This window comes from Sinohyriopsis cumingii, unplaced genomic scaffold (genome assembly GCF_028554795.1).
Source record: "Sinohyriopsis cumingii isolate HCF-2022 unplaced genomic scaffold, ASM2855479v2 utg001414l, whole genome shotgun sequence".
Classification (NCBI taxonomy): Eukaryota; Metazoa; Mollusca; class Bivalvia; order Unionida; family Unionidae; genus Sinohyriopsis; species Sinohyriopsis cumingii.
In genome coordinates, this window is record NW_028315997.1 from 343375 (window position 1) to 362443 (window position 19069).

A 19069-nucleotide genomic window follows, 5' to 3' on the forward strand; every position below is an offset into this window, starting at 1 on the left:
TACTTTGCTTTCCTTAGCAAAGCAAGATGTTTCAATTAGCTTGAGCTGTAAGAGTTTCAAATCAGCCACTGTGGCATCCAATTCTGGATGCAAGATCAGCAACATTTTCATTTTTGACAGACTATACGTCATTATAAAACTTCTTGTGAAAACCTGATACTCATGCACCATTCCATTCAAAAGAATTAGTGGCAAGATGTTCATTGTGTCAGCCAATTTGAATGTATGTGGGGCACCATTATCATTTATTACAAACTAGATATCATTAAAAATATATTTTAGGGTAAACTCCATGTCCATATGACAACCAGCTTTAGTGAAGTAGTAATAACAATATTTTCAAAATGGCCACCTTAGTGGCCATACTAGATGTCAGATTGGCATTATTTTCCTTCTGGACCATGAGTCATAATATGAAGTCTTCTCGTGAAAATCCTATGTCGAAATGACTTTCCATCAAGTAGAAGAAAAAATAACAAGATTTTTTTAAGATGGCTGTCAAGATGGCCATACTGGATATCAGATTGGCATTATCTTCATTTAGGACCAACTTGACATCATAAAGTTTCGTAGTGAAAACACCATGTTGATATAGCCATCTATTCCGGTGAGTTGTGATAACAGGATCTTTTTTCAAAATGTTCGGGCAACACCATTATCATTTAGGAACTACCAGACATCATCTTTTAGTGAAATCAACATGCTGATATGACCATCAGTTCAACTGTATCAATAACAGGATTTTTGGGTGTCTGAGCAGCACCATTTTCATTCTGGAACATCTAGACCTTGGCACGAATGTGTTGGAAAGGTCATGGCAATCCTCAAACTGGTTGAGGATGAGTACCAATGATAAACCTCTGTTAACGAACAGCTGATTGGGTCATTCATTAATCTCCGGTCAATATAAAGACCAGACAACGACGGGAAAAAAATATGCCGGAAAACAGGAAAAATACTCTAAAAATCAATATTGTCATTTTTTATGCATGACTATTAACAAAGTTATTGTTTTATGATTCTGAGTCATTGATTCTATTCGATCTGAGCAAAACTGCGACCGAAAAATGCTACCCGGCTGATAAATGGTGCGGAAAACTCTTTAAAATCTTATTCTATTAATAGTTTTAAATACTTTTAATGTTGGACCATTCATTTCAATACCTGTATTATCATGTTATTGAGAGTATATATATAATCAATCCAGACCATTTCAATACTTTTATTATCATGAGAGTACATATATACAATCAATCCTGACCATTTACAATACTTGTATTATCATGAGAGTACATATATACAATCAATCCTCAGTTACTATTTCAGTACTTTTATTAAACATTTAGATGAAGATTTTTACTGAAATTATTTTATTTAAGCCTTTGGGATAGATTGTATCAAGACGACGAAACAACTTGGCGTTATATCCTGATTTTTTAAAATATCAATAGGCATGTATTGTCTTCAATTATTATATAAATATCTTGCAAACATACTCTTTTTAAGGGAAACGAGGGGACGCTTTCTTTCCATTTTCATCGTCTTTTGTTAACAAACATATATCTCATGCAGTTGATTGAATACCTCTATTCACTTGCAATTAAAAATAATGTATTTGGATATTATAACTTAAAAATCAATCACCTCAATAACAGCTGTGCACGCATGATAATGTTGTTTGTTAGCAATAACTAACTAAACCCTTTATCTATTATCAGTAGTCATTAATGCTGACTCGCATGTAAGCGATAATATACGAAATAAAAGATATAACATTTTTATAATCTATAACTTAAAAATATTAGTATTCATCATCGAAAGTTGTGATCAAAATAAAATCACGGCGTGAAGTCAATTTAATATATTATTTACGAGCATTTAGAACCATTTAAATGGAATTGCATATGGAAATTCTCCCTTCCCGTCATACACCAGACCAATGAGTTCTGGTGCTACAGTCTTGCATTTGCAGGCTTGCATCAGATTAATATTATTCTGTGCTTTCTCTAACCTGAACTAGACATGAAAGCTTATCCATACACGATGAGCCCTAGACGAGCACGAAATGAACTGTGCAAATTCCACGTATTCTTTTTCCAACCAATACACATTTCCTGAGACTTACATGTATCCAGTAATGATCAAAGTTATGCATTAGAAAAGGACCCATGATTACTGCCAAGCTCATCACTAGCTCTACATTCCTCAGTGACGTGTCACATTTATGATCCTAACAGTTACATGCACCGATGTAAACACGAGCACAGAAAAAGACAAATATTTTTGAGCCCAGAAATCTCCGTAACGTCCAGCTCATATTGACCAATAAGAATACACATAGTATTAAATACAACCTTTATGATATTGTCTCGATCTAAGAGAACAATCTCGTAGGTCTGTGTATGTTATCAAAGACTAAAATTTATCTCAGATTATTTTTAAGGTCAAAGGTTACAACCTTTGAAGGAAGGACGGAATTTGCAAGGTGGAGGAATACTTGTTTACTATAGGTCTCAGAAGGTAGCCAATAACCAATGCATTCTGCCTCAATCAATACGCCTGGGGTTTTCTATTCCTACAGATCCCCAAGCTTAGCAAATGATGTCTTTGATACCGACAGACAAACCAAATTCAATACAAAGTAGGAAAATATACGTCTAGTAGGTGATCTCAACGTCGATCTCAAATACCGAAAAAGGTCAAACCATAGGAACAATCAGCTTAACAATATCACAGGAAACCATACTTGTTATGTTTATAACTAATCGCAGCCCCCAATAAGTGTTATTGCTGTTATTATTTCCCACGCTTTTCTAAAGATAAATTTCCAGATCAATTCCAGGTTTTTCCAGGATGAAATTAATTTTTTCAAGGTTTGAGATTATAAAACATACATTTTCCAAATCTAAAGATGGTTCTCTTTCAAGACTCTCCAAAACAACTAAGCCAAATAAGATGATCATGTACAAAACCACAAAATGTATCACACGAGACAGGTTTGATTATATTCCTATAAATTTGGAATGTAAAGTCATTTAAATGTACAAAATAAAAATTCTAACTTTATATTGCTGACCTGCATTATGTTGCCAAGTGGGAACAACATCATGAACATAAATTCTATAGCAATATATATATATATATATATATATATATATATATATATATATATATATATATATATATGCATTTTATAGAAAGTAAACATTTCCTATTACAGGATAAAAAACAACAAACACAAATAGTTAGAATCTTGTCTAGTAACAAAGAGAGCTTAACCCTGAATTTATCTGTGCCAATAAAATCCCAAGCAAGATCTTATAAACCTAACCTCCTTAAGAAGATAGGGTTAAAAATCCATCATTTAAAAAACATTTTCAAAAGCGCTGATTTAAAGTTGGATAAAAGACCTTCAAAATTATATACTGTTGTATAAACAAGGACTGAATTTTCTGTAAAATCAACTTGTCTTCGTGTAATTCGTTTAACCAGTCCCCTAACCAGTATTGATACGGGGCTCGAATAGTTTTTTAATATATAATACAAGGGACGACAATTTCTCATTTCAGCTTCAACAATTTAGATTACAAGTTTGGATTAAAACGAATAGCAGTCCGTTTTCTAATCCGGGTTTCCTCGGAATATTCCCACCCCATTTTTCATATTTGGACATTTAGGTTGGGGTGTGGGGTCGTTGCAAGTGCATATCGAAAATGTGGAATTTACTACCACCGTGCGGTAGCGACATGTGGTAGTCACTTACCAGCGGGCCTAGAAAATTTAAATTTATGTTTTATCGACTTATACCTGCATGAAATCGATAGAAAATGATTTATTTTCTCAGAAATGGCAAGTATTATAATCGTTGTGTCTTTATTCCGCTGACAGACTAGACGAAACTACGGCATTGATGAAACCTGACCCGGTACTCGCCATTTGCATTACTAGTCACTTCACGAATCTCAAACGACGACATCGATGTTTGCCTCTTGTGATGCTAGAGTGGTTTTCATGGCTTTCACGTAAGGAAAGATACGGATAACAAGCTGACTTGGAAAATAAAAGTCTACTAGACGAATCTAATCCACAGAGCATTTGGACTGACTCAGCGTATTTGTTTACTGCAAGCACCCAAATGATACATACTGCACCCTCTGAATATTCAGGTTAGAACTCATTAACTTTAACTCACGATTGGTTTAGTTACGACTCAGTTACGTGATTGTTTCGAGCGTCAAGTGGTGGCGGAAAATTCCCGGGTTTTTCCCGACTTTCATCAATATTTGCAAAATTCCAGGACTTTTAAAGGTCGGGAAAAAATTATCATTTCTCCCGACTTTTTCCGGATTTCCCAGTAGCGGGAGAACCCTGTGTTAACATCCCAAAATCCTTCTTGTCATAGCGTCAATTTCGAATGTGGTATCAATGGTATCACATTATACCGACAATAATGTAAGGATAGTTTGCTTCCATACCTACCAGTGTTGGAAGATATTGGGGACTCAAAAGGTGTGGTCTAAAGACCCAGTGTGCGTGACCTAAAAAGCGAAGTCCAATTCAGAATAAGTTATTTTTCCATTTAAGCATATATAAAATTACTCTCAATTAAAATTTAATGAAAAATGAAACGTTTATTCACTAACAAACAAATACAATTCGAAAACTTGATAATGCCCAATACCATCACTACACAATATGCTAGCACTCACAAAATCACAACCAGACATACATACCATCACCACACACATATGCTAGCACTCACAAAAATCACTAGACAGACATAACATCACCACACACATTTGCTAGCACTTACAAAATCACAACCAGACAGACGTACCATCACCACACACATATGCTAGCACTCATAAAATCACAACCAGACACACCATCACCACACACATGTGCTAGCACCCACAAAATCAAAACCAGACGTTCCATTACCACACACGTATGCTAGCACTCAAAAATCACAACCAGACAGACATTCCATTACCTTACACATATGCTAGCTCTCACAATATCACAACCAGACAGACATACCATCATCACACACATATGACAGCACTCATAAAATCACCGACATTCCATTATCACACAGATATGCTAGCACTCACAAAAGCACAAACATTCTATCATCACATACATATGATAGCACTCACAAAATCACAACCAACCAGACGTAAACAGACAAAAAGCTACAGCAAGTTTATGTCTTTAAAATCCACGTGTATTTAAAATGGACAATGAAATATTTTGTTAATAAGATGCTCTTCTCTGTAGTTCTGTGGGAAGGTAACGTGTGTGTCGTTTGAGTTTCAGCCTGCACGCAGTAGAGACTGGATGGTATTGTTGTTCAAAAGTTCTCAAAGATCTTGTTGATTTTCTCTCGGCATGCAAAACGATCTTTCCGCATCTGCATTGCTGTGAGAAAGTGTCAAATATGTTATGTGGTATCCAATGCCAACGGCTGTCATACATTCCAGAATGACTAATTTTGACATGATGTTTGCAGTATGTGCCCAACATATGTTCCTCAACAGCTGCTCTTTACAAAGTAAAATTCTGTCGAGGAGTTCTGAAATTTATTTTGCTGGATTTCGCTCACTTTGCAGATGGATCATCCTTTCCTGAATCAGCGTTGCATTTCGACAATTCGACTTGAATCGCACGTTGCACTGTTGCGACTACTAAATAATCATGCGTTGCATTTTATATATGCATTACAATCGAAGTTAAAAGAAACGTTGCCGGATATCATGACCTTGTCAGTAATTTTGAAAAAGATGGCTTAAACCTTCTCATAGAAGGCAGTGGTGTACAGTAACGTTTATTCTTTACAAAGCTTATCTTCGATTCACCTATAACTTCAAACGAATTGGGTAGTTCCGCTTTACGTATGCAAATTAGCCTAATAGTTCCTTCCACAACAGTTTTCAAACGATTTAACGTGACTTCATACTAGCTCTTCTCAGCCAGTTAGGTCAATAAAGACATAGTTGCCTATGTGTGATAATCTTTCCTTTAAATTGTCTGTTTGATAATCTATTGTATAAACTGCTCTGAAAATGGATTACATGGGACCTCAGCAGGACTTGTTCTCCTATTTATACATACTGTATGCCTGTTCTCCTATTTATACATACTGTATGCTCATGTACAGTGCTTGCCAAAAAAATATCTCACTATTTGTTTTCCCCCAAGACTGCTGAAAATCGTGTTTTCGAAACACGACCGTGTCCGGGGTTTGTGGGTAAAAAAAAATGTTTTATTTTTTCGTGATACGCCGAGTTATGTCAAGTATGTGCTTCAGACAGGTGTGGAAAAACCATATCCAGAAGCTACAAGTTTTATCAAAAACATTTTCTACATGATGTTTGCAAATACCTTTTCATGTCAAAGACATGTTTGATTATACTTAGGATAAATACTGGGTATACGAAAAGCAGCCATAAAAAGACAATAATATTCGTGCTCCAAAAAAAAGTAAAAATACCCCCCCCCCCCATAAAAAATGACTACACACGCACACACAAATAGTTGTACTTAGGATTCTAAGGACAGGGGATGCTGTTTCCCCTGGTCTCCAGATATGGGAGACAAGACATGTTTACAGCTAAATGGGAAAACAGTAGTACATAATGCACTAGTAGTGCTCCAAACGGGAGATAATCCTTTTTGATTTGACAGTTTTGCGACTTAGTCGTCCACACTGTACGATCATATTTTTCTTAGACACGCATAGTTACAAAACGTATTGTAACCTACGCTCAATAAACTCACGAAAACATGAGTATATTGGAATATCTGGTTTACCTGAAACAAGCTGCAGCATGGAATTATCTGTTCTGGATCTTGTGCTTATTTTACTAGCAGCAGAGGGGGCGAATCGGACATTTTGTCCAATCGTTATTTTGCTTAATTATTACTTTCTGCACTCAACGATCTAGTGTCGTCAGCGCCTGGTAAAAAAAAAACGACGACGGTCCATCCTACACGATGGTGACGTCATTTGGTTTAATTAACACCTTCTGCGCGCCGATCCCCAGCGTCGTCAGCGTCCGGTAAGCACATCGACGACCGCGTCGATGTCATCGCCCCCTCTGCTGCTAAGTAGTTATTTACAATGATCTTACAAACAGAGTGATCACTAACTCCTCCTCCTGTAGATCAATTAGGTTATTTGACTGATCGGTGAGTTTAAAATTAATTCTCGTTAAAAACCGATCATGGCATCGCATATAGACCGGATTAATCGGATTCTCAACGATTAAAAATCCCGGAGGGGCTGTTGGTGAAAATGAATAAAGGATATATCCCTGTTGAGCTTGATTTGATTGATTGGTATCTACCTGGTAACTCCCTTCGATAACATCACACACTAGATTGATTGCTATCACCGATGCGATATTTACGTTGTATGGAGCAATATGCCTACCATCATCCCCGTTATCGTGTCTGAGGATATAAGTTGATGGACCGATAAAATCATTAAGAGACTTTCTTAGTTCTGGCGTGTTGTATCTTGGAAACTTAAAATCGGGTAAATCGGCTTCTGCGATATTATACTCGGTTAGGAATTTTTGTTTATTATCAATTCTGCTAGTGGATATTACCCCGATGATTCTTTCATTGATATATTCCATGTCTGATATAAGTTGATTTAACACCTCAACGTGTTTTTGTGCTTTTGTTTCCCGTAGCTGTTCTAGTTGTGATTGGTAAATACGATTAATCTCGGTAAAAAACCTATCGATATCATTTAAATTAACTTCGACCTCGACGACCGATCCAGGAGTTTTCTCGTACCTAAAATACCAATACATGGTATTCCTGTCTTGAAATGTAAACCAGTCGGGGGGTGACGAGTTTTTCATAACAAACAAAACATCTCGATAATTGGGATTACTCTCATGATACGATTGTTTACCCTCGGGGTTTTCATAAGGTGGATTCTTAGGCCATCCTAGTATGGTTCTTATTGAACTGTTATAAATATCAACCATATACCCCGGTGTGCTTATTTCAATCGTCGACGATAACGTCGGTTCATGAACCGTAATAGCGATTTTTGATTCCTTTCCTGTGATCGATTTTATCCTGCGTTGAAATTCTTTATTGATTTGTTCTATTTGGTATGACCCAGTTGGTATTGTAACCTCCTCCCAGTTTGGGGTTCCATCGGGTTTATTTTTCCGTGCAAAAACCAGCGAGTTATTAGGTTGTTGTCCGTTAAATGCGTCCGCTCGAATATTAGGCCAACTGTGATATACTCGCAATTTTGCCAGCGCTATTTCCTTCACTGGAACCGGTGATGGAAAGTTTACACTGAATTCGGGTTTCGTTGATGTTATCGATATCATATTTGTTTGTACCGGAGTGGTGTTCTCCGCGATCCGCTGAAGTAATTGAAACCCTTCGGGGTTCAGTGACATTATTATTATTTGTTGTCTTTAGTGTTTAATATTAATAACCAGAGCCCATTGAGGTGGTTCCGGCTTCCAGTTGAAAATCCTCGATTTTTGACATCGCGGAGCTATACAACTGGACCATCGTGGAGAATTCAACATCGGATACGAACAAATTATCAATCGATAACGAGATCAACCCGGATAATTTCGAGTATGCGTCGGATACTATTTGATGTTTTACTGTATACTCGTTGAGTTTTTTCTGAAAACACGATGATATCTTTTTAGTGATTGCGTTGGCGACTCCAGCAACTGTTGTCATTGCGGAGACAGCGATTGGAACAGCGATCGGGGCTATCGTGGTTACCGTGGATAAAATAACACCGGTACCGGCTATTATACCCGACACCGAGTACACGACCGCGTCGATGGCGGTTATTTTACGACGGTATTTTTTTATTTTTACACGGTATTGTTCGGAAAGCGTTTTCAAGTTCGCGGAAAATTCTTTTGCGGTATCGAATCGATATTGATGTGACGTCGGTGATACCTCTGATTCAATTTCCTTGGTGGTCATTTTTATTTTAAAAGAGCTAGTGTTTTTAATTACTTAGATCCACTACAAATTCCGCATACCATGTGATGTTTGCCCTAAATAGACTGCTATCAACGGCTTTAATTATAAACCGTTCGATTGTATCCTTGTCGATGATTGTTGATATTGTATTGTTAAACCCGGATGAACTCGGCGATGATATACTGAACTGCATCGCCGAAATCAATGTCAATCGATAAATGCCCTTAACAATTGCGGTGACATCTATTGCATTACGCGTAGGAGTCCAATCGAATGATCCGTATTGAACCGTGTATACGCCACTGCCGATGATCCCATGAGGTGTTTTCATTTTTTCGAGTTGCTCTGTCATTCTAGGTAGTTTGTCCTTAATCGCTTCAACATCAGTTTTGATTGTTTTTATTTCCCCTCCATACGCGTCTACATTTTTTTTGTTCGCTTCAATATTAGTTTCGAGTTGCTCTGTTATTCTCGGTAGTCCGTCTTTAATCGCTTCAACATCAGTTTTGATTATTTCTATTCTACGCAAATTCGCGTCTATATTATTCTTGTTCGTTGCAACATTAGTTTTGATTGTTTCTATTTCCCGTGTATTCTCGGTCATACTTTTTTTGTTCGCTGCAACATCAAGTTTGATTGTTCCTATTTCATATGTATGTACGTCTATACCTTTTTTGTTCGCTGCAACATCAGTTTTGATTAATCCTATTCCCCGCCAATACGCGTCTACATTTTTTTTGTTCGCTTCGACATCAGTTTTGATTGTTCCTATTTCCTGTGTATGCGCGTCCACACCCTTTTTGTTCGCTTCAATATCAGTTTTGATTGTTCCTATTTCCTGTGTATGCGCGTCCACACCCTTTTTGTTCGCTTCAATATCAGTTTTGATTGTTCCTATTTCCTGTGTATGCGTGTCCATATTATTTATGATCGTTGTAACATCAGTTTTGATTGTTTCTATTTTCCGTCCATGCGAGTCTACATTATTTATGATCGTTGCAACATTAGCGCCGATTATTTCTATTTCCCGTTCATGCGCGTCTACACTCCTTTTGTTTGTTGCAACATCAGTTTTGATTGTTTTTATTTCCTGTCCATACGCAGTGATATCATTTATAGTTATTGTGATTTCATCCGGTTTGGTATTTTTTTTACCAAGGAATTTATCAAAGTTGTCATCGATCCTGTTAACATTTTTTCGTAACGAGGTAAATTGGCCCGACAGCGTCGTAAACTCCAAAATAGTATTTTTTATTGTTGCAAGATTCGGTTCGGTTACCGTCGGGGTTCCAAAAAAACTAGCGGTAGTGAGTTGTATATCGGTGACAGATTTTTTCACCTCGGCGACAGATTTTTTCACCTGCGCGTCAAGTTCGGTCACCGATCTATCTAACCTTGTAAAACCGTCCTGGACTAATGTTACCCTATCCGTCACCGCTGATATATGTCCACCCGGTTTGAGTCGTCCGTCGCTGGTATACAGCGCGATAGTGTCCTCGGCGGCATCACGCTGTCGTATTAAAACGTCATACAGTGACACATTACCGGATTTCAATTTACCCTGGCGGTCTTGAAATACAACTATTTCGCCCGGGTCAACACTTGTTAGATTCAACATATCAGCGATTTCATCCTCAATTAGTTTTTTTATGTCGGCGGCGGTCGTTTCCGTGGATTCTTTCAGCGCCGAAACCGGTCGCCCCCAGATATCAATCATTATTATTGTAAATGTTATTCTCTAAAATCCGTTGAGCTTCTACGACCCCACTAGTGTATTCGTTTACAACCACATGAGGTGGTTTTCGCGATGATGAAATCGCCGCGAGTACGTTCAATACCTCACGGCCACATATCGGTGGGTCACTCAATTGCTGTGTTGGCAGCGTGGAATAAAAAACCCGGGTTGAACACACCGGGGCTGAACACGCCCGGACATACCGCATGAACTCTTTCGGCGGGGCTAACCCGTATGAATCAAAATAGACGATTGCACGCGGATCAATCGCGTACGCAACCCAATGAGTTCCCGCTCCGGAGGACCCATCGAGGTTAATTATGCCTGTTTCAGTATTCCTTGGGGCCGCCGGTAATTGATCCCTCATAAAAACACCTCTGAAGTTTTTTATCGCTAACGCGTTTGCGGCGTCTATTAAATCAAAATTAGACATTGGAGTCATAGACTCAGGAGTCATTGACTCCCGAGTTAATAAACGGTTCCCGGTAGTCTTAGACCCTTTCCCGAATACCATGAATACGGGGTTCCCGGTAGTCTTAGACCCTTTCCGGCCACGGGTCGTTTTTTTTTGTAGCCTTTCCCGGTTGCCTTCTTTAATGCCATTCCCGCCGCGGTACCAACGGCCCCCAACGCCGCCGCCTTAGCCACTGCTGGTGCGGCCGCGGCAATCAACGCTGGAATCGCAGCTAACAGCGGAAATATCCCACCGGTCTTTTCCATGTTTTTAATTGCTGCGGCCGAGAAATCTACCTGAACACCCTTTCTGTTCTTCATCGCATCATTGAAATGTTTTATTTGACGCGTCGTCAACGATATCTTATGATTACCACCTGCCATCTGCGACGGCTTCAGCGTTATTGTGGCCCCGCATTGTTTAGCCGACTTTGATCGTAATTTCTTGACTTGACCATCAGTCAACTCTACACTGACGACACTATACGACATTTTATTGTAAACGCGTTTTGTGCTTTCAATTACATGTTTTCCACTGGCGCATCAACGATTCTCATTCGTCCACCAACACCTTCTAGCAGCATTGATTTATCGCTGAGGATGACAGCAATAGCTCTATAATTAACACCACCCGGGGCTATACGAGCTCTGAAGTGTATATCAACGACGGATTGTCTCGTTAAATCAAGATGTTCCAGCGAAAAATAATAAATCGGATACAGGTTTTTAAAATCAAGTTGTGATATTTGCAAACCAGTGTCGACGTTTTGATCACGACCCATATACGACAGCAATCGATGGTACACACGTGCGATATGGTTGTCGCCGTAATTAAGTTGTATATCCTCGGATGGTTCCTGTTGTCCGTTTATTCTCAGCGAAACATCCCTGACTCCTAATTGATCAAATATCATATGGCTGCGTTCTTGACTGCCCAATCGTTCCCTATTCTGCAGCGCTATGAATATATGACGCGGGGCTGAAACACCCTGTTTTGACGCCAGGTGCCATGTAAACGTATCGGCGACGTTATCCTCTTTAGCATCAGTTGTTACCGCTAGCCAACTCAACAGCGATTTCCCTCCCTGTTCCATAAATGCTAACAATCGTGCCTCCGTGGTAACTGATGGAGTCAGCACCGGCATCCACAATGCCATTTTAGTTAAAACAACCTTACCGGCAGCGATGCCAGCAGCACGCCATATTGCATTGTTATCATCGCCCCTTCGCGTCAGCGCGATTGTATGCTTAGCCCCATAGACAACTTTTCTGACATTTCTGCAGAATCCGAATATGTGATGGAGTGGAATCGCGCATGAAAACTTTCGGCGTTGTCCTTGCAACATTCCTACTCGTGCTGCGAATCCTAGATTGTAATCATTGTTGGTGCTTTTTATAATATTGAAATTAGCGCCTGGTTTTGCTCTGCGATCTGGATTGGTTGCTTCATCCTGGTCAATTGTGGCATTTTCTTTTATTAGCACGTTGATGTACTGAATATGGTCAGCGTTATTGGTGGTGTCCTTCGCAAACATCATAGATGGGCCCGCCGATCTTGTATAATCATCCGAGTATCTCGCCAACCCAATTATCGTCGTTGCAACATCAACCTCGCGTTCTATTGATTCAATTTCTCGCCCGTCAATAAGATATCTAGCGCTCTCAAATAACGCCATGATACCGTTGTTGACAAAACCAACTCGAACACGATGGTCATCTGCGTATGGTGCATTATCGGCAGCATTTGTCACGAGTTCTCCCTCAATTTCGATAAACGCTTCACACGGCAGAAAGTATTTACTGGTATCTTGGACTTGAAGTTCAATTCGCGATCGTAGGTCAGGTTGCGCTGCATAATAAGAATAATATTGATAATCACGGACAGAATCATCCCTGCGCACTGGGGCGTCCATATCAAACGCGGGATCAGCGGTTCGCGCAAACATTCTATTATTTATCATGTTGATGTTTTCAATTGAAATCCATCAACGTCGTTTTCGTCGTAAATTCTTTGAATTTAAACCACTCCCCGCTATCGCGTTCATGAGCGCGTTGGTTGCCGCATCGGCGGATGGCTCAGCCATTGATGGCTTCGTCGCCAACGACGGAGTCGTCGCCAACGACTCTAGTTTTTCTTCCACGGCGTTATTTATTACTTTACTGACATTTGCAGGCATCACTGTCGTTGATGGCATCTGTTTTTTTCTCCTGGATTTCACCAACGACATTAGTTTGTCCCGCGCGGCTGAAAGCACCTTTCCGGCAACATCTCCAATGGCACTAATACCCTTATCACGAATAACATCAATAGCCTTCATTCCTAATTGTTTGGCTAACGGCGCTACTTTTGGAGCCATTCTTGTAAATAACCCCGCAATGGTGCTACCGAGACCATCTCCATAGTACGCGCGGTAAACAGGCAATCGCGAGTTTACCACGTAGACGAGTACTGGTTTATCATGGTTGTAGTGTATGATCATCCTTATTAAAATCACCAGTTTTCCAATTAATCATCCACGAGCTCGTCTATGAGCGTTCGATATGCATTAATGTCCATAATACCGCCTGCAAATAACCGCTTGCAAATATCAGCGGCTTCATTGATTATTTCCGGAGAGTTATTTCCGGCTCGTTTTCCTCCGATTAGTACCTCTAGCCGTGATATATCACTGAAAACACTACCAGGACAGGTAACGCCGTAGGATTCTTTACCAACAGGGTATCCTTTTCCTTTTTTTGGTGTTATACTCTTAACTTCCTTGTGGAATTCATCGTAATCGGGATCACCACGATGTGGTAATGCTTCTTTATGTTTACTCGCTAAATACACTATTCTTGCCCAGTCCTTTAACGACTTTATATTTTTCTCGTAACCGCTATTGATATGCTTCTTATCTCGTATGCTCTTAGCAAAATTGTTGGCAGCAAAATTAATTAATTCTTCCCTGCTGCTGAAGCCTCTAATTTCATCTATTGTGCTCTTCTTGAGTACAATACGGGGTATATTTCCCTCTTTTTCTTCCGGTATTTCTTCTTCCGGTGTTTCTTCGGGTATTTCTTCTTCTGGTTCTTTCGCAGCAGCACCTAGTTCTTCTTCGTCGGCCATTGTAACATAGGGTTCTTGTGGTTCGGTTATAGCGAGTGGTGGTGGCCTCCGTGTTGTAGCAGCCGCTAGTGTTTCTAAAGACCTTTTTGTTTGTTCGGTCTGAGCCGCTATCTTTTCAAGCGCACCAAGAACGGGTACAGTTGCCGCCGTAACATCTTTGGTCGCTTTAGTTACCGGGGCAAAGAGTTGTTCGCTTCCAACAGTAAAATCGGTTTGTAGTTGCTGCCGCGTTTGAAGTTGTTCTCGGACCCTGTCTCGTAACGGTATGAACTTTTTAAGCGCTGCTAGCCGCTCTCTGGCTAGCCGAGTAGTAAGTGATTCACCTACCATTATTGCAATTGCGAAGCAATTTCTAATTTCTCGCCGGAGTTTTCGTCTATGATCCTTCTAATGTTTTTGATCTTACTAGAAATCTCCCGGCGTCGTTCATAAACACGTCCGAGTTTTTTTCGTATTATTTCAACGGCAGTGAATAGTCCAATGAATGCATTTGCGTCATTGTGGTACAAGTTTTCATTGATCGTATGTTGTAATCGTTTTATAAAAAAGTACTCGCGGGCCAGGGTAAAACGTCCCCGTTTCGACTGTTCGTTAATAATCTCATAATCGGATAATATTTTTTCACTGTCAAGACCATCAGATAATTCAATTCCTTGATTTTTTAATTTTGAAATCTCGGCTAATATATTATTGATGTCTTCGATATTCATTATTCTTATAAAACATCTTGTTTTTAAATAAAAAGAAAAATGAAACCCCGTGTATCAATTCCGAAGGTGTTTAATAATTCGTTAGACGTGACCTCGTCAGCGCCATAGGCGCCGGTGACTTCATCACTCGCTGATTTCTGTTATATATGAAAATCGAATTCTGTGACCCGTCTTTTTTGAGATCGCTGTTTGATATACTCGTTCTGCAACAAATCGCACTGCGGGCATACAAATATCAAAATATTTTCCTGCCGCATGCATGGAGTGAAATGTTTTTTCCTCGTGAGTTGTTGTATCAAATGACTTTACGGGTTTTGCTTTCTTTGGGTATTTACCGGTTTGGCCTTTTTTGGTGTTTTCACTCTGAGAGATGGCTTGCAGGTTTGTAAGAGAATTATCAGTCTTATTATTATTAATATGATCAATCACAAGCCCATTTTCGATTAATCCGTTGAATGCTTCAAATACAATCCTGTGAACATAATATTTTTTCTTTCCGGCACCAAATATCAAATACCCGTGATTGTTTTTCCATCCAATCGGCTTCTTCAGTTTGCGGTTTCTAACAATACCGTCGCGAGATGCCTCGTAATTGACGAGCACAGGATGCGGCTGAAATTCTTGGTCCATTTATATAATAATACTACTTGTCTAATTTATTATTTGGTTTAATTATAAACCTTTCAATGTAGTCTTGGGGGGTTTTGATGACGAAGTCTGCGGTGGGGTCAATGACGGCGTTTTTTATTCGTTTATCGTAATAGCGTTTTAGTTCCCTGTATCGCTTTCCGCCACAATTAATACACAACTGCGATTTTCCTCTTACACCGACGTGGCAAACCAAGCACGGGAGGGGGCCAAGAGAACCATTACGAACGCTTTGTAAATGATATCCGCAGAATTCACCTCTACATGATTTATTGCACGGGGTTGTCGACCCAATCATCAACCATTTGCAGTGATTCATTATACTATATTCTTTCATTTAAATACTTGTTTTAATTATATGGATGAGTTCGAGAGATTAGCAGCAATTAAGCCCTGGAAAAATATTAAGTTCAATCTTGATAGAGTCCTCAAGGACACACCAAAAGCGTTAATAAACGATAAAACCCTGTTGAATAAAATACGCGATTGTATCAATGAATTCAAGCGTGATGGCGCATCTCACAGTTGGTCAACATTTCGAATTGATGGCATTGTTGATGCTACCATGAACGACAACCGCGCAGCAATGATAATATCACAACTTGACGGTAAAAGGTATTTCTTCAGAGTAAAATTCATAGTCCGGGTGGAATCAGGTAATTGGATCATACGTGATAAATTTGAACCAGTTCTCAGCGACAAGAAAACAGTCATTGTTAGCCGCGACTCCAAGCCGGGGTTGTTAACCGGAATTGACAGACCATACTATGAACGAGCGTATCCTGAAACAGCAGTTGTTTATGGAATATACCCGTTAAATAAGAAACCTGATATCGGAAAACTGAAACCAATGAGACAGTCAATGGGGATAAATTGTGTAGCAGAACGAATAATAGAACATTTTACAAATGCGTGTCGAGGAAACAAATTGACTGATTTACGACGTAGCAAAATCAACCAGTGGGAACTAACCGTAAAAGAGCGTGGAGCAACCATCAGCGACATAGCGAGATTAGAAACGTCGTTGAGATTTCCAATAACCGTTACAACGATAACCGGTCAAGTATTATACGAATCGAAGTATAAATCGAAGGGAGCCCCAATCAAAATTATTGATCATAACGAACACGCATGGACGCCCGCGATCACAATATTTCCACGGGATAGAACAGTAAAGTATATACCCGAAGAATTCCTGGGAGAACAATTCTCCAGGGATGGTTTTCTCGCGGAGAGGAAACTATTTGATGCTATTGCCTACTTGTGTAAAAACGACCCTGTATCAGTGTGGTTACTTCGCAGCGCTGAAAACGATGCGGATACCTTTGATCAGTTTGTAAGACCAAACGGCGAATTATATCGCACTGAAGCATTTCACAACAGGATGAAAAAAACCGCCATGGAATTTGAAGAGCATGATGAACAACTGCTAACAAATTGTTTTACGATTCCATCGGTTGTAGCTCATGTTGCAGCAAGGAAAAATGCGTGGAGACCAACGCGCAAGGAATTTCTGCCGGATGTACAATCCAGTTGTTTGGAATACTATCACGGTGGACTATGGAACACTGAATACAACCGCGACGCTATGATCTCGGTTGATATAGTTGCCTGTTATCCAGCGAGTTTTCTCGGGTATGGATCCGCCGCTGAGTACTTTAGACGATTTGGACACCCCAGACATGAAATGACTCGTGTTGCTATTAATGGACCACTGCCTGATTTTGATTTAACCGGATTCGCTCGCATAGTATCATTTGAATTCGCGGCAGGACTTCATCGCTGTTGCTATATTTGGATCGGTAGACACATGGCTGAAAAGAAGTGGCTGCCAATAGCGCTGCTACGGTATATGATTGATTGTAAAATGCTAGTTTCGTTGATTGTCAGTGACGCGATTATATCATACCGGGCGCAGACTGAAGTCTGGTTACCAGAACCGGAGCGTCTAGATAGCATAATTGACGAGTCCAGAAAGCACATTGATGCCGACGAGGAATATATCATCGAATGGTCCAGGAAGGTATTCAACCAACGAAACCACGAGGCAAAAGATCTCGGTAGAAGAATAATTGGTAAGTTTACACAAGGTGGAAAAAACCATGACTACAAACGATATTGCTCACGGCTGATTATAGATGACGCAGAATATGATTTCGTAATCAAGGACGCAGTGGCAAAAAATAGATACGTCAACTGCAAAACAGCTTTCTTGTCCAATGGAACAAAGTTGGGTACAGTTGTTTCCTACAGCGATGGAGACAGCCCCGCGTATCCACATTTGAGGGCGTCTATGCTGGGTTACGCCGCTATCAATTTATTCTCGATGATAAATAGATTCCCCGATACCGCGGTTAGAGTAGCCGTTGATTCATTTTATATAGACGTAGCGTATAAGGAAAACGTAGCCGAGTTTACTAGTCCGGACGAGAGTTGGGGTACATGGAGAATTAAAAATGAAATACGACGCGATTATTCCCCGTCAGCAAATGTCATCGTTGAGAACAATTACCTACGCGGTAATAATTTATCAGAATGGTCTAATGCACCATCGTGTTCTGATCCAATTTGTAGACACAAGACGGTTTATTTAAGCGGCTGTGGCGGGTCAGGAAAGACGACTCGGGCAATTGAATTATTTCGAACGCGGGCAAGTATAATCGTGCTTACACCGACCCATAGACTAGCGCGAGAGATAAAACAACGAAATGTTGACGCCGTTACTTATCACAGCTTTTTTCGATACAGCGGCGGTGAGTGGACTCCTGATCGAATGGGTGAAAAATTTATTCCCGACATTATCATCTGGGATGAGATATGTACTGTTTCGTTAGATACTTTACAAATGTTTCTTGAGTGGTTGCTGCGCGCGAATACAGCGGTGATCATGTGTGGGGACCATGGCCAACCACCACCATTTGTCGGCGAGGGTCCACATGATTGGTTGAGCGGGTTCGTGGACTATTATGAAGAAACCGATACTGATTACCGAGCACTTGATGAACAACTGCGCGAGGTTAAAAAATTAATCAGATTACAGCCGGATAGAATTCAATGTGAAATAATCCGCGAGGTGATTCCGGAAACGCCGTTAAATGAATTCTGGGAAACATGGAGACCAAACGATTTGATTGTAGCGAGTAGAAAGATAGTCAGAGACACACTTCAGCGGAAGTTGTTTACGTTGCATAAGGAAAAGTTTCCAACGCGTCCAGTGCCATTATGTTATAGACCCGCGGACACACGGCGGCAGAACATTGAAGTTGAAATTCCAGGCCGGACTGAAAAACAAATTCTCGTGCTGAATGATATCGTGCTCGTTGATATCGGTGTCGTCGAGGACGCGCTACGTGCTGATAAATCCCCGTGGACGCTAGGATACGCAACAACAATACATTCCTCGCAGGGACTAACCATCACGGACACAATTGT

General features: G+C 40.0%; 1 protein-coding gene across 3 annotated transcripts in view; it reads right to left on the minus strand.

Moving 5' to 3' along the window:
• Nucleotides 1-19069, minus strand: part of LOC149772518 (uncharacterized) — a 70373-nt gene that overhangs the window by 46662 nt on the left and 4642 nt on the right. The gene's annotated exons all lie outside the window — the stretch shown is intronic.